The sequence below is a fragment of the Pholcus phalangioides genome, unplaced genomic scaffold, assembly GCF_987345545.1.
Source record: "Pholcus phalangioides strain wild (caught in Gottingen) unplaced genomic scaffold, Ppha-v1.0 ptg000042l_1, whole genome shotgun sequence".
In the NCBI taxonomy this organism is placed as follows: Eukaryota; Metazoa; Arthropoda; class Arachnida; order Araneae; family Pholcidae; genus Pholcus; species Pholcus phalangioides.
In genome coordinates, this window is record NW_028301628.1 from 3373777 (window position 1) to 3388884 (window position 15108).

Sequence of the window (15108 nt, forward strand, 5' to 3'; positions counted from 1 at the left end):
GTTTCCCTCAATTATGCAAGAATTTCTTTCCATAATTATGCAATCAATTCTCTCAATAGTTATGGAATCAATTTTCTCAATAATTACGGAAGCTTTTCTTTCAATGATTATGGAATCAATTTTCTCAATAATTACGTAAGCTTTTCTTTCAATAATTATGGAATCAATTTTCTCAATAATTACGGAAGCTTTTCTTTCAATAATTATATAATCAATTTTCTCAATAATTACGGAAGCTTTTCTTTCAATAATTATATAATCAATTTTCTCAATAATTACGGAAGCTTTTCTTTCAATAATTATGGAATGAATTTTCTCAATAATTATGGAATGAATTTTCTCAATAATTATTGAATGAATTTTCTCAATAATTATGGAATGAATTTTCTCAATAATTATGGAATGAATTTTCTCAATAATTATGGAATGAATTTTCTCAATAATTATGGAATGAATTTTCTCAATAATTATGGAAGCTTTTCTGTCAGTAATTATGGAATAATTTCTCTCGATAATTATGGAGTCTTTTCTCTCAGTATTTATGGAATAATTTCTCTCGACAATTATGTATTACTTTCTATTATTTTTCACCTATTTTTGTCGCTCTTTAACTCGGGGCTTCTTTGGCCGAGATTTATCTCATCAATCGTCCATCGTGGAGGTGAGGTTTTAATTTGCAAAATGCTCAAAAGGCGTTCAAAAATCACCTTGTACAAGTTTTAAGACGTAAACACTGAAAATACAGTGAGTAACGAAATAAAAATTCTAATGCTAAGTTTATGCTATTATTTCATAATGTTCTCCGATATTTAGCGAATACTGCACCTAGGAACTTGGGATGTTCTTTGTTGGCCTGAGATTTTCTAATTGGAAGTTAGAGAACAAGGGGAACGTTAAAAATTTAGATGCTTTTATTTTGTGAAACACCACATTTTCACTCTCCTAACTGGTATAGAATAATTTCTGAACGTCTTCTGAGCATCTTTCAAATCAGAATCATAACTCTAAGATGGAAGGTTGATGAGATAAACTTCGCATTAGATTCATACACGTACGCGCCATTCTGGCATGTACCAGTTCGTTAGAAATTCCGTACAGGACTGTGTACGAGCTGCATGTTCTGTTTAGTAGTAGTAGTAGTAAATGGTTGACCATAATTCTTTCACAAAAATACGAGGAATTGAAATCCATACAGAACATTTATCGGGAAATCGAAATCCATTCGTACTTACAGGACACCCTGTATGTAAGATGCCACTAGAAATTACATGAGAAATCTTTTAAATATGTGCGCGTGGACTCTTTTCGCAATTATTAATACCTCAGTATGAGTCGGTCGCCCGAGGGCCTCGTGGGAAGTTTGAATTTGTCTCACGTTGTCGGAAGTGTTGAAAACCCCTGCGCTGTGGATACAAGTTCTAAGGTCGGAAATTCCCGGCATCTATAAATTGGTATCGAGATTTCTGATGAGGACAATGCTATCGAGACTTCCGGTCTCCGACTTGCTGCGGTGGAATGGGCAGGAATACGTCCGCATTGGAAGAAATGAAGGAAGCCAGGAAAAAGTACAAGAAAAAACATGTATAAGGAAGAAACCTCGGGAACATGGCTGGAAATGGGGGGAAAAAAAGAGGAGAAAATACACAGAGAGAGAGAGAGAGGAAAGAGGAATCGAGGATGGTTGGGAGGTAAATGATCCATGAGACCAAATGTAGAAAAGTAGATCTACAACGAAAAAGAGAAGAATGAATGATATAAAGCAAAGTCCTGAAACATCTTGGATTTTATCTTGTTCGCGTCCACTATTTTATTTCAATTTTTCCTCTTTTCTATATATTTTCTTTTACCTTCATTATTTTGTTTCCGGAATTTTCGTCAGTCCCACAATTTCTGGAGTTTCTGGTAGCGGTAGTGGCATTTCACTAGACTGATTTTTTGTTTGCTCTACACATGTACAACGACATGGCAGAATGAGGAGAGGAGAAAAAGGAATAAAAGATCCAAGCTTTTCTTTTTCTCTTTTGACTTTCTTCTCAGACATTGGATACTAAAACATAATTTTTGATGACCATGTGAGTGATTAAATGGGTGTGCGAGTGACCGTACGAGTATCTAAGTGAGTACGTCAGTGACCGTATGGGTATTCGATTAGGTGAGTACCAAGTGAGTGATCGTGTGAACATGTCTGAGTGATTGTATGTTAATATGAATGGTCAAGGGAGTGACAAAATGTCTGGCCGTATGAATGACCATTTTCGGGATCCAGTTAGCGGCCATATGATTGACCACATTTACTTGGTCTATCCATACAACTACATACTGTCACTCACTCATATATTGAAGAATCGGACAAAACCTACTTTCCATCTCAGAGAGATATCGAGTTCCCGGAAGATGGGTGTATCCGGAAATTTATTAATTTATGTGAAAAAATAACAAACAACAATATATTTCATATATATATAATAAGAAATCCAGAATCAAAATTGTGATCGTCCACAGTCAATCAGTCCGCAACCGCATCGTTGTCCTTATGTAGATAATCGCACTAGAACCTTACCTTGTATAGAATAGAATCTGGAATTGAATTTGTCCAATCTATATAATAATATACCAATCTCATTGATTTTCAGTATAGTCAATCAAGGTGTAATAAGATATAGATTTTCGTTTACATGGCTGAAAAGATTCATCGAAAGACTAGTTATTTGTGGAGATGAAGATCACAAGGAGAAAATTCATCACTGCCCCCACGGGGACTCGAACCCCGGTCTCTCGCTTGCCGGACGAGTGCTCTACCATCTAAGCTATGGAAGCAGATTCAATGTTTCAACCCTGGAGCGTATATATATGTTGAAAGGCGCCGTACATGGACGGCGTCAACAATCAACTAATAGCTCGTGAATGACAAAGGCCAACCAGATGGCCACATGCATGTCCTCTCCACTTGTCAATACAAGATTCATCGAAAGACTGGTTATTTGTGGAGATGAAGATTACAAGGAGAAAATTCCTTGGGGGCAATGATGAACTTTCTCCTTGTAATCTTCATCTCCACAAATAACCAGTCTTTCGATGAATCTTGTATTTACAAGTGGAGAGGGCATTTCTATATGTACATGGCTCCGTTTCATTCACCGTAAGTAGATGAAACAGCTGACCTTGTCTTCTTGGGCTCTCACTCATACAGTCACACCCCCCTCCCACCCACTCACTTGTTCACTCATACGGGCACTCACTCCTTCAACTGAAGTCTCTATCCAAACCACAAATGCACCTCGTGAATGTGCTTCCAAAGAACTTTTAACGAATTGATGCATGTCTAAACGTCATGTGTACGTGTTGTCTACCTAACCTCTGATTACTTGAGTGGTTCGCGGCGTATTCCCAGATCATTCGCATGGTGGTTCTACATCATTTAAGTGATCGGTGATATCGTAGATTGTTTACGAGGAAAAGCTTTTAATGTTCGATATAGTGCTGCTATCTGGCTTCCAAAATTACACTCATGTCCATAAATTGACGTTAATGGCAGCTCCGGCAAATAAAGGTTCAGAAACAAAACAAACGTTATTTATTCATAAAGCCCATTTATTAAACAAAAGATAAAGAACAAAAACGATGGTGTATGTATGATACCATTCATAAAAACTACGGTTTTTGCTCCCTGGAGCAATTGTAAAAAATATCTCCTTTACAAAAACTTACTATTACATGGTTGGTATGATGGTTAATACATTGTACGTCTCCCATGCGATGAAATACAGTCCGTACAACGTGGTAAGTGAAAAAAAAAAACCTCACAATTGATGAAAATCAATTGATTAAAAAACGAGTAAAAAAAATTACTTCAGGATTAATGAAAATTCATATTTTAAGAAAACATGACATCAGAATTAATAAAATTTCGAATCAACGATGAAATAAGTTCAAAATTAAGGGAATTCATATTCAACAAGAAAATATTTGCAAAATTAAAACAAAAAAAAATTCCCGTTACATTTACCCCCCATTACAATCCCCCCATTTACAGAAGAAAAATGATTACTCTGTATAAAAATATCTCAGGATTTGAAAAAAATTCATATATTATAAAAAATACAGGGTGGTCAAAAAGTCCGCGTACGCGTAGGAACTTTAAAAATTCATAAAAACCGGAGAAACAACCGAAATAAAAAAACAGTATGCAGGGTTAGCATCGATAGGTCACGGGGACTTTTTCAAGCAGGAAAAAAATAAATAACAGCAGCAGATAGGTGACACTGACGCAAACAAGTCAAAGAAATATACGCAAATAACGAACAGAATGCCTCCAAATCATTAATTACAGCAATATGTGTTCCTTAGACTCACACCACAGGGGATGGGATAACACATTGCAGGCGAGTCGCATCCTCATGGCCCCCACAAGGGGTTGTCTGGCAAGGCTCCAGCCCTGGGGCCCGGGACGATTTTCATTATTTTTTGTTTTTTTCACGCTGTAAATCCATCATAAGAGGGCCCGTGAAAGTCTGGTCGGGGGGCTCGCAAAAGATCCCAGCCTAGGGCCCTACTCCAGGATGTGGGGGGCCATGCGCATCCTTGTTCACATACACGACTTGCAACGGTGAACTGCTCGTGGATTCGTGGATTAGGAGAGCAAGTTCTCATAACCGTCATATGTACCGAAATATGTACATATTTCCACCAAAGTCGCTCGTACTAGCACCAACTATCGGCTATTTTGTGAGTTATTTTTTTATGTTTAAGAAACATTTTCTTGACTAGCGTTGCTAATCCTGCAAACAGTCTTTTTATTTCGGTCATTTTTCAAATTTTATTAATTTTTGAAATTCCTACAGACTTTTTGCATACCCAGTATAGTTTGATAAAATTCTCAAATTATATATATAGCACCTGCCTTAATTTAAATACTCGTTTTCGTTTTCCAGGCTTAATGCAATTTTTTTTGGCACCCAGTGCCTGAAAGAGACCCACTTCCCCTATATCTTTTGTTCATCTTAATAGATTCACTCAGATGGGTTTCATTTTTCACAGGCTTTTACAAAACACTTCATTTTGATAAGCCTACATGAGTCAATGAATATAAGCGTGAGTAACATACACGATTTTCATAGCTGCTGAAAATCGTGTTTCATAGACACAGACAATCACGATCCCTCTGAAGATGCTAAAACTTATTTTTGGGGCATAAGGATCAGGATTTTCACTGCGAATAGATTTGCTGAATATTTAACCATTTGATCATGGCTAACCAAACATATGGAAGATCACTCATATCTCACTGAAATATGTTCATGGAAGTACTGAGCTTCTTCCGGCGTAAGAGGATGAAACGGCAATTAGCGCTTACTTGCTCCGGAACGCTCAAAATTCGTGTTTACTGTGAAAAGCAAGCAATTGAAGCGTATAGATCTTCCTAATACGCAGGGTGAATCCGTCCTATTCTGCCAAACGAAGGAGGGTGGGGGGTCATAGACGAGCCTAAGTGTATCATGAAACAACCTACGAACCTTGTCCTATCTCGAACCGTTTTCGAGTTATGATGGATTATTGAAAATATGCGTCAAGTCTGAAAAAAAAAACAGAATAAAACCAGCAAAATAATGTTTGCCACAGGTTGCAAATATACTAGTTACGGCCCTGATTGATGGTACACAGATGCCCCTCGATTATGAAGACGATTATGCAAGTATATCATGGCTTTTTTTCTAGAGAAAATTATTTCGATCGAACTCGGTCGGCAATAAATTGCTGTAAGGTGGCATGTCCAGAGTTGAAATGGTATTGGTGGTGAAATAGCATGAACCAGTGGTTAAATAGCATTGCAGTAATAAAAAATAATGAGGCTTGGCGACTTATCACTTCAGCAATGTGCGAATGTTTTCAGCGCTTTCTCCAAAATATAAACAGGAACTCGAAAGTAGGGGGATGCACAACCTCCTGCCCACACGGGCCACACGCAGCCCGCAGAGGGGTTTCGGCCCACGAAATGTGTTTCGGTGGAAAAGTATCGGTAGTAAATGGCTGAGTAATTGTGATATTGTATTCCTGTTGCTCGCTGTGGCGGGTCTTTTTAACGGGGACATCGGCTCACATTTTGCCTCAAGTTCGGAACGTCAGATAACCAACTTCGGCTGATCACCACTGTGGCGACAGTAGTCATTTCATTTCACAGTTAGAAAAATTGATGGCAGAAGGCAGCACTACGCATAACAAGCATTACACCAGTAACAAACTTCGCATTAGATTCATAACACGTACACGCCATTCTGGCATTTACTAGTTCGTTAGAAATTCCGTAGAGGACTGTGTACGAGCTACATGTTCTGTTAAGTAGTAGTAGTAAATGGCTGACCATAATTCCTTCATAAAAATACGGGAAATCGAAATCCATACGGGACATTGGTAATTATCTACTGCAAATCACACAGTTGATATTGAACTATAATTTACCATGAAAACGTACTACATTTTTGACAAAAGGACTATAATTGATACAACGCATATAATTAACAGTTAATGCTGTGGCTATAATTATGAGAATTAGAGTTACAATTATCACATCATGTAATTTATAAGCCCAATCTTTAATATCAATAAAAAATGAGAAATATTCGTTGAAAAGCTGCAAAAAAAGGGACATTTATGGAAAAATCTGGGCAGCAAAAATTACACGGGGTTTTCCATAAAATAGGATCGCATGGTAATCTGAAATATTCCTGTTTCTATCCCCCGGGATACACCGCATATCTGGCCCGTGTAGTGGAATGGTTCTGCACCCTTGCTCTAAAGCAGGACGTAAATGTTTCAAGAAGTGGTTTTCTTTGAATTCAAAGTCAATTATAGTCCCACGGAAATAGTAAATTTCTCACTGTCACGTGCGACTTCATCAAACCATGCAATAAAAGAAGAAAAAAAAAGTTCATTCGTGAACGTAATACCCATTCGTGGGCCTCTCTAAGTGCTTATTTCCCATTAAATTTCACCCATCCATTGCAAAACCTAGTTTTCATTGTTATTCGATAGTTCATAGCTTTTAAATTGCCCTACCCTCTCATAAACCGTGACTTTCATAAGCGGAATCATCTCCATAATTGACTGATTATGTGCTTAAAAGTATCGCTTGTTTAATAAATTTCACCGAATCCTTCGGCATTACCGTTTTATCGGCCTTTCCACGGAACAATATTCCGAATTATGCTCGTAAATTAACATCTAATAAAAATTGTTCTTAATCCATGAATTCCCCCCTCGTTCTCACTAATAACTAAACTTTCTTAATTCATACTCATCATAGAGGGGGAAAAAAAACTTTAATATCCATCTACTCTTTTTTTCATTAACTCGCGTTAATTTAATGTAGCGGTCTCATTATAATGAGGATAAAAGAAATATCAACGATTTCGTTACCATAATGAGTTCGAAGAGGATATTAGAAATTGAGAATATTTATTTAGTTTGGTATTCGTGTGTACAGCAGGAGTGCGCAAATTCTGGCCGGCGGGCCAAGTTAGTCCCGCCAAAATGTCCCGGTACAAAGTAAATCGGCAATATGATCTATACTTAGGCTCCTCGATTAAAACATACGAGAAATCGCGATATTAATGAGACAATGATTTGTCAAATTATGGCTGAAAATACTGTCAAACGCAAATAGTGTAGTGCCAAAGTTCTCGAAAAGTTTGTCGAAGTCAAGTAAACTTACTGATTTTTCGATAAAAAATTGTCAAAGGTGGGTGTAGTCATCACTTAAAGCCTAAAAATTATCAGAGGAAGGAAAGTTGCTTATTATAGCCGATTTAATTGTCAAAAGTTGCCAACTATTGCGCTAAAATTGCTGAAAAATCACCAATGACGGGAAGTAGTGGAGAGCGGGGTTATACCGAAAACCGTCGTACTCGGTCACTATTTGAATCTGGAGGGGTCTGATTAGTGTTGCAGCCTGCCGGCGTCCACCGTAAAGTCATTGAGTGGGCGAGTGGCTTTCTAGCTGTGTTATTGTGAATGGTGTGTGCAAAATAGTTTATTTTTGGGACTTTCGTTAGTGAATTGGTGCTGATTTGGATAAGAGATAAGTAAAATACGTTCGCGTTTAGAGTAGTGAGCTTGCTATCATTTAGATTCTACGTTTTTTTAGATATTTATTAAGTAGCAAGTAAGTTTGGTTGCTGTGGAAATTTTGAGGTTAAATTGAGAAATTACCACGAGGTGTCGTTTGGAGAAATTCCGAACAAAGTGCAGAAATTTTATTTGGCATTTTTGTAGGCAGAGTTAGGTTCTAAGTCAATTTCAACTATGCTGTTGATGTTAATTTTACAATTTTTTAAGAACATAGATACAAATGTTACTTAAGTTTTAGAATAATAAAAGTTTTAATATCGATTAAAAATATTTACCAGCTTTATTTTCTCTAGTTGTATATTTTCACAGAAACAGTTGATTATGACATTTAAGTAATTAAATTAATTAATTTCATAAAAACTACGTAACGGAAGCTACATTCTTTACTTAGCTGACCCTGTTCGGAATGGCAGTGGTTCGCGGACTGTAAAGGTTGTACACCGCTGGTGTAGAGGGTGATTCAGAACTATAGTCCGTCCGTCCGTTTCAGGTTAACTTTGCAGTGAAGAGGAAGCTACGAGGGAACCTCATCACTCGTTGCTATGGCAACAAAAGCCTCTTAATCAAAGCGGCTTGATCTTTATACAGCTTTGCTCTTAACCAATGTATCGATGCGCGGCCTCGGTAAGGTATGGACCAAAGGTGTATTAAATATAATCTCTCTAGCCGGTTTGGTATGGACGATTTCTAGTATATCGCGCCAAAATGATGTTGTGGTTGCTATGCGTTTTTGAAAATGGTAACTAATTTTTTTTTTCTAATTTAAAAATTTCAAACGATGAAACATCGGCTCAAAACGATATTTTTTCATTATTATTTTTTCGAAATCATTAAAAAAATTGAAATATTCTGTATAAATGATCACACACATCATGAAAACTCCGATGTATGGGAACTATATTTTAAAGGTAGAGGAGTACACTCTCTACCTTTCTCTCCACTGCAGTTAACCTGAAACGGACTATAATGAGAAAACTTTAATGAGATTGTTAGAACATACATCTAAACAAGCAATGTTCGTCATACAATGCATGGTCGTAAAACAAGCGGCGAACCGCTAGATCGGCGTCCTTAAACTATGGGTCACGCACCAAACTTATTTCAGCGGGACTTCCAAGATGGGTCGTATAAATCTATAATTTATAACTAGGATTTCTTAACTAATAGGTCGCGAACCAAACTTGTTACACACAGTAGCTTCCGGGACGGGTCATACAGATCAATTTATTGAAGGGGGTTCCAATCCTATAGTCGTGAATAAAACTTAGCTCGCAGGGGCTTATGAGATTGGCCGTAGAAATCCACTCACAACCTTGTTATAAATGCATTAATTGCGTCGCTGGTTTCACTATATTTCGTAGTAAACTCAGTTCCATGGGTCACCAGATTGATAATGTTATTGGTTTCGGGGCACTACCACAGCGCCATAGAAGAAGGTAGAACATTTCTCTCTTGGAGCGTATATATGCTGAACGATACTGTGCGAGGTATGGTGACGGCAATCAGCTAATGGCTCGTCGCATCAAGGCCACAAGATAAAAAAAACTTACATGCAGAGATAAATGTCCTCTCTACTTGTATTGTTAATATAAGATACACACATAGAAAACTATATGTTAAGTAGATGATGATTTTTGGAACGAAACATTCAGCTCTGCCTCTCTACGTGAACTCGAACTGTCACTCCCTCACATTCCGGACGAGTGAGCTACTTCTACGCTATAGTAAGAGGTAGAATATTTTTTCCTGGGAGCGTATGTATGCTGAACGGTAGAGTGTGTCGTATGATGACGGCAATATGCTAATGACTCGCAAATGACATCAATGTCACCATATGGCGATGGATATGTGGAAAAAAGAATGTCCTCTTCACTTGGTAATATAAGATACCGAAAGGGTCGCGGTTCTAGTGCTAAAAATCAAACCGAGATTTCATTCTTTTACTTTTTTGACAGTTATATAGATCGAAAGACGACGAACGTAAAACAACAGGTAAGGGGTCATTCAAGTATTACGTCAGCATCGGGGGTGGAAGGGGGTTTCGGATTTGCTGACTTTTTACGACAAGGGGGGAGACGGGTTTGAAGGCTGCTTACGTCATCAACTACCCCTTTTTGAAGATATGAAATATTCTAAGCGGCAGACTAAATTTTGCTGACGGGAGGGGGAGGGGGTGGTCAGTGTTTTGCTGACTTTTGTTGACAAGGGGAGGGAAGGGGTCAAAAATGGCTGAAAATCTGCTTACGTAATACTTGAATGGCCCCATATACAGAAAACTGGCTTGTGTAGAAATTAATTTTGTAAAGAAAAATTTGCGTCTGCGGGAACTCGATCTCACGCCCGACGAGGGTGCTATCATCACGCTATAGTGCCAGATAGACTATTTCTTCCTTCGGAACGTATTCTCGCTGAACGGAACGGTGGACGGTAAAGGTAATTATAAAATAACTCGTAAAAGACATTAGTAGTAGTGAAATGTGCGTTTTGGGCCGTAGAAGTAGCTATTGGAGAAAGTCGAATTTCTCCACTACTGACACATTTCACTACTCTCAACTGGGTTATGAATAAGACCGAGACAGAAACGAAAACGCGATCAGAGTACCGAACACAGACAGCTGTTCTACTCGAGTAGAAAAGCAACAGGGAGTGTTACTCTTGTTGATTACACTAACGCAATATAGAGTTGGTATCCTCTCACTATCGCGGTGTATGATATGGGGTTTCTGGGCCGTAGTAGCCTCTTTGGGAGAGAGTAGTCCCGAAATGCGACAGTAGTAGAAGAATTCCACGTCTCCCGTAGGAGCTTCTACGGTCCAGAAACGCACATTTCACTGCTACTGACAACGCATGGCAGCGCACGGTACGGTATACTCTCCAGGGAAATGCTATTTTATCTGCTTCTATAGCGTAGTGGTAGAGCATATATCCGGAATGAGAGAGGGCGTGGGTCCGAGTTCTTATAGAGGCACAAGTGGATGTTTCTTTAAAAAAAAAAAAAAATCTGTACTTAACATCCAGTTTCCAGTGTATTTTATGCTACAAGTAGAGATCAATTATATCTTTCTCTATATAAATGTATTTTACATCAAAAAATTGCTTGTTTAGATGTGTGCTACAACATCTGAAAGTTTTTGTTTCATGTATTCTTAATGTGTAGAGCTAATATAGATCGCCAATATGTGTCTGATGTGTTTATAAATCAGAATCTCTTAGCTCAAATGGGATCAATATGAGCGTATAGCCGCTGGCAATATTTGTGTATGTAATAGTCGCATATACCACTAACTTGAACTCTGAGACAGAGTTGACTGCATACCTCAAACTGGATGACGGTTTGATTTAAACCGTGCCGTTTCGGATAGAAATCGCAGCATTGAACGGTCAAATCGAAGTATTTCGAGAAGTCTACCTAATTTAATATTCTGCCATTAACAAGTCACGTATGTGTCGACAGTCAGTCAACAACTGCTCGGGGATCGAGCCCGCTGGTAACATTCGGTCCATCCTCCGAGTTAGTTCTACGTTTTCTCTCTTGGACACTATTGATTTTCCTGTTAAGTAGTCAGTCAATCCAGAGTGAGAAAGATAGAGCGAGAGAGAGACACAGAGACGGTCCAACTCTCGGATCTAATAAAGGCTTCCTTGTTTTGATGCCGGACATCTCAAATTATAGAATGCCTTCACCAGATGCGCTGACATTTTGATGCATTTGACCGGAAGCGGAATTAGGGAGGGTGGCATGTCGTGAATGTCAGGAATTAGCCTACACTTGTTCTGTATGGTTGAAGGGGAATACTGGATCTGGAATTTCTCTCCACTACTCGAGTTGTGAGGGAGCTCAGTCTAGTTGAACAATTTGAAGCTGAATTGACTTTTAATCTGCCAAATAGTTCAGTTAATATTTTTAGTGGATGCACGACGTGTTAGTGTGATTTTTTCGTTTTTCCTTCAGTAAACATTTTTAAATGTTTTACTTAAAAGTTGTACCGTATTTCCCATCGTATAATACGCTAAAACAGTGTTTCCTAAACATTTTTCTGCCCATGGGCTCCCTTTGAACCATATTTTTCTTCTCGTGCCTCCCCGGCTTATCTAGAGACCTAACCTCATCCAATAGCGAGACCCTTTCTACTTATCGGATCGCATTTAATCAAAACTAAATTTATAGTGAATAAAAATTTTGTAAATAAGTTCGAGCTCTGGAACTATGGGCCATACACGGAGGTGGGTTATCATCCCTCCCAAGACCCGAATTACTTGAGAAATGGAACTGGATAAAATACGGGATGATCAAACGAACATACACAATATGAATCTAAGCTCTCGATATTATACCCAGGGTTTACGCCTACCCTGGTATAGATGTCATTGAGATTTTTTCCTTTTGTGGGGAGTTTTATGCGTGGTCTTCTCAATATTATGCGGTCCCAGGCAAAGTGATGTTCTTGGGAACTCAGTTGGCAAAAACAGCTTATATATTCGCATATATTGCACTCGAAAATAAGAGTATCAGATCTCATCATGTAGGCCCCTTATGGATACGAGGTCTAAGGTCATGTCCAAATGGACTTGGATGACCCTGGTTCTATGGACAACTCTGCTCATTTTGAAGTAGTCCCATTTTTTGCACTATATTTAGCTTGAAAGTTCTGTTTCTTTACAGGTCTTCGTAGCTCCCTCCAACAATTGCCGTTGCTCACCCCTTTTCATCTGATTTTCATCCGCGGCTCCTTAGAATTTCTCTGGACAGCAAGGAAACCATATGGCTGCAGAATGAGCACCACTGCGGTAAAATAATCAGCATTTGTTAAGGCATATTATATACCACTGCGTCTTATCTTACGATTAGAAAACGCAATTGTTAATGGATATTAGTGAAATTATTTTGTAAGCAATAAATTTTCAAAATATTTCTTTATTATCTATAGATGTGAATAGATAAAGCGCACTCTGTTCTTTGCTTTGAACAACACGATCTCTAAGAAAGTGATTATAAATATATCAATACCGAATATATCCTATTCACTACACCTTGTGGCAGAGAGTTTTTGATCATACACAAAAGGACTATCGATATAACATTTAAAATGCAAAAGTAGTAATGATAAAAGAAAATGGTTATTTTTTCTCCAATTGCAAATTTTTGCCGAAAACAATCATTCTAAATTCGGAATAAATGAAAAAAAAAGACATGGAAATTTATTCCGATGTTTCCTTGAATATCGATTTATGTACTGGCAACACGCGGGGAAAAATGTTCAATTAACACACTGCTTTTAAAATAAAATATGTTTTCTCGAAATATGTGAATGAAATAATGTTTGCGACGGAGTAGTGTAACCAGATAATATATAAAAATTGAATTGAAAAAGAATGGAAAGGTATTTCAGTCATTATAATTCTCTTCTTCCTGAATCCCTAAAACATTTCTCCCAAAATATATCTTTCTGATGATCTCAAAAAGCTGATACTTTTCATGCTGAAAGACAGGGTTTTTAAAAGGATTGTCAATGTAATTCAATGTATAATTTGGTATTAGAAATTTCTCGATGACGTCAAAAATCATGCTCACAAGAGAATTTTGAAATAATAATGGCAATATTTTATAAATCTACATTCCTATTTTTTCCGTTAGCAATATGCCATAATTTAAGATATTTTTTTTCGGATCATTGAATGTGTAGCTCTTATAATTTTTTTCTTCTTATTTTGTTCAAATGTTTTGGCAAAAATGTTATAGGCAATAGTTGCTTAATCAGAGCATACATAGATTCACATAGATTCTAGCTCCACGGAAATGCCCTAAGCATGAGCCTGCGCGAATAGTAGGGAAATTAAACTCTATAACGAAAAGGTCAAATGGAAAACAAGGACATTCATAACCCATAGACACTAGGAACATAAGCCATCTACTGTTCCACATTTTGCAGCAGAACGCGCTAGTTACATACCCCGATATGGAGTTTGCAAGGAGAGAAATAATCGCTGATGGGTGGGTGGAATGTGATATAAAATAAATTTGCGTCTTTGGGATTTAGGATCGCAAATGTCAATTCGTATTGATAAATGCAGGCGCTGTGCATTCTGCAGTACAAATGCCAAATAAAAAGGAGCAATATGATTTATAAGAAATGTGATGATGTTTTATATAAATTTGTTTTGTGTGCATTCAATTTTGTGCATAAGGTTTATTTTATTTCATTTCTTAATGTTCTATACCATAGTTTCCCAACCTTTTTTGTCCCATTACCCCTTCTTCAGAAATGTTTTTCTCCCATCACCCCCCCCCCCCCCAACGCAATCTAACCCATAGGATCCTATGTTATACCCGTAGATTCTGCCAACCCCTAGAACTTTCTATCGCCCGCCAAGATAGCGTTAACGCCCACGTTGGGAATCAGTTTTATATTGATGAATAAAGAAACTTCATAAATCTCACTTCGATTTTAAATAAAATTTTGTTTCATTCACTTGATTTATCCATATAGACATAACGTGGGGAATTATTATCTCATCGCTCGCTCGATGTAGTATGTTCTAAAGGGGGCCGTGCGGATGATATTTTCCCACCTCATAATTCATATAATATCAATGATATTCATCAAGTTTCTGCAGTAGCATGATCTCATATTCGTTGCGACACATAACAAGGTAAAAAAAAGCGGGGACGGTAACATGACAACATAACTGAAGAAACATGAAAATTCACGCATTTAACAATCTTTACTTCAGATAATGGAACACAGATGGCAGCACGAACAAGGAACAAGTGCAACTCGACGAACAAATACGTCAGCACCACATATACATTCTGAACACACATTCCGACAAGTGACGGTTCATTAAAAATTACATTGAGGAATGTATACGAGCTGCAGGTACGTTAAGTAGTAGTAATCTTTTGCCCTGAGAAGTGTCTCAATATGTCCACCTTGGGATGCACGGCATATGTCTATACGGTAGTCAAATTCGTCCCAAACTTTT

At 37.8% G+C, this 15108-nt stretch overlaps 1 protein-coding gene and 1 non-coding gene across 4 annotated transcripts in view; both read right to left on the minus strand.

Annotated features, from left to right (window-relative positions):
• LOC149063898 (synaptogenesis protein syg-2-like) overlaps positions 1-15108 on the minus strand; it is a 553183-nt gene that overhangs the window by 195628 nt on the left and 342447 nt on the right. The window lies entirely within an intron of this gene.
• TRNAA-GGC (transfer RNA alanine (anticodon GGC)) lies at positions 2746-2817 on the minus strand. Its single transcript has one exon. It is a non-coding gene; the product is annotated as a tRNA-Ala (tRNA).